Below are 2,790 nucleotides of genomic sequence, written 5' to 3'. Positions count from 1 at the left end.
TGTTTATGATTCACATTGATTCTCCACACACTGACACTTGATTGGCTTGGGACAGTTGTCAATATTCCAATCCACTCGGTGATTGGATAGTAATGGCAGGGGCCGTCCATACGCATACGTAGCTACCCGTTAACCTAAGTGATAAACCACTGATCGAAAATCAGTTTATATGAGGCCTGTGAGAACACAACAAACCGCAGTGTAGTGGTCGGCAGACTGCGGCTCCGGATCCGCATGCGGCTCTTCAGCCTCCTTGTTGCGACTCTGTGATTTTTTAAGGTGAGGAAGCTGAGGAAATGTGCGTTTCCGAAAAGAGTGTGAAATATCCGACTCACCGCACGTCCGTGAATGCATCTTCAACACTGTATTCTAACTGCTGATTGGATGAGCAAGGGGAAGTGGGAGGGGGGGCAAGTGTGTTCAGTCAGTAAGACAGATAAAAGACGTCCTGACTCTTGCCTTGAACTATCCATAACCATGAATAGGTCCCTAAAAAGAAAAGTATCGGAAGAAAATAGAGTTTGATTCTGAATGGACATATTCATTTGCCCTGACTGCCAAACGTGTGCTTGGTATTTGGCGAGAAATGAGCAAACAACAGAAAATGCATGTAACGTGAAAGACATTTTCAAAACAACCACAATTTTTTTTTTGAAAGGGCCCAACTGCAGATGGGCGTGAGGTAAATGGTCGCATTTTGTGACTAAAATATGAGACAAGTGAATTTTTCACTTACTTGCACATGTGCAACCTAATAGTACGTATCCGTATTGAGTTGACAAGGGACATCCCTTATAAGTGTGAGAACAAAAAATAGTCTGTGAAATGCGTAGTGAACTGACGACAGCTTGTCACAGTCTAAGCCTATCGATGCCAGCGTGTGTGATCGCTCAAGTTTGACTGTTCTACCATCTTTGTTTACAAATTTTGCCTGGCTCCACTGTCTCTGACGGCAGCTAGCTAGCTATAGTTACCCTCCTAGTCTTTGGTCCACGGACTCCAAATGTGACTTTTTTTTGTTTACCACAGTGACATATTGTCTTTGAAACAAACAAGCAGTGTGGTTCTTTCGGAGCTCATTTTTGTCCTACAGGAGGCTACGATGGCTGTCAGGACAGATTTCTATAAGATATTGAAATTGGTATTTTATTCTGTTAATTGTGTCATTTTTAAGTCGTAAGTTTTTATTTTAAGTAAAAATATATTAAAGAATTAACTCCCCATGTATTAGTATTACTCTGAAACAGGCATCAAATTAAATTCATGTTTGTGTCAAACGGCAAGGTACATGTTTATTGGTTGTAGAATGTTGATATTTTCTTTGATATATTTTGTACATTTTTGCAAATTGTGGTTGCAGCAGAATAATGTGTTTGTTTTGTTAATTAATGGTTTTATGGCAGGGGGGTTTCCAACAAAACTAGGTAAAAGAGATGTTAAATGTTGAGTTGTCCATTGCATTGCATCATTTTCTGCATGTAAACCTATAATTATTATCTATAAAATGTGTTTTGTGTTTGTTGGATGTCTGCAACGGATTCATTGGATTTATATTATTTTCTATGGGAAAATTTGCTTGCGTTAGAATCCGTTTTGGTTTGAGTCAGACATTCTGGAATGAATTAATGACGTTAACCAAGGCACCACTGCATTTGTGACTGTTGACTGTATACAACTTGTGACTCTACAACAAAATCATCTTTGAGATTTGCGTATGGTCAGAAATGTCAAGAAAACAAAAGTAAAAGTGGGCACAATGACTGACTCTTCAGCACACCATGAAAATGTAAATTCTTCAACTTGTAAATTCTGAACATAAATATAATTGCATAAAGGTTTTAATTGAACTACAGACAGTTGCAATCTATCAAGATTAAATATTCAAAGTCAAGGACAAAAGTGCTCCTTTTTTGTTAGACACTTTTTATGTTCGCCCAATTTTTTTTCTTAAGTTATTTGTATGAAATCTGAACTGTATTACTTAAATCAAGCCAATAATGACTCAAATTTGCTTATTATAAGTAATATACAGTATGCCAGCTTTCCATATACATATTGCTTAAGATAATTGAATGGGTGTACCCTGTGGTAACAAAAAGGACTCTTTAGTTAAAAATAAGCACTTCTGACCTTAATTTTTGATATTTATAGATTTTCATAATTTTCTTCCCACATAATGCCAAGTTTAATAATGGGTGAATATCTACAGTATAATGCCTCCTTGATGCTGTAGTTAAAGTGATTCTGTTACACATTATATTCTGTGGATTTCACAAAGACTTAGAACAATGAGAAAGAGCGATTACAATACGATCCATAACGGAAGACAAAGTTCCTGTTAATGTAACTTCCTTAGTTGCAGAAAATGCAACAGAAATATTGACTTAATCATGCTGCTGGAAATGCTAAAAACTGAAAAAGAGAACTGCAACGCTGAAAACCCCAAAAAAGCTATCTGAATAGAGTGCAGGTGTTCTTTTTAAGTAGAATATTCACAATTATGTATTATTTGGTGATGAGTATAATTGTGTTGACAAGATGCCTATTTGTACTCCATGTACTGTTCACGTTTCCCAACTGGTACGGTCAATCCAATCCCATCCAGTAGGGGGCAGTCAAACACGCAATGCAGGTTCTCAGCGCCGGGTTTCCCCCTTCTCTTGACTGTGAAAAATACTAGACTATTTTTTATACAAAAAATGTATGCTAACTATTTCCCCTGATTTAATTTCTTTCATGATTTTATTTAATAAGAGGGACCACTTACTATTGCTGAAGGGATTACACAGA

This window comes from Dunckerocampus dactyliophorus, chromosome 4 (assembly GCF_027744805.1).
Source record: "Dunckerocampus dactyliophorus isolate RoL2022-P2 chromosome 4, RoL_Ddac_1.1, whole genome shotgun sequence".
Taxonomy (NCBI): domain Eukaryota; kingdom Metazoa; phylum Chordata; class Actinopteri; order Syngnathiformes; family Syngnathidae; genus Dunckerocampus; species Dunckerocampus dactyliophorus.
This window is presented reverse-complemented; position numbering follows the sequence as displayed.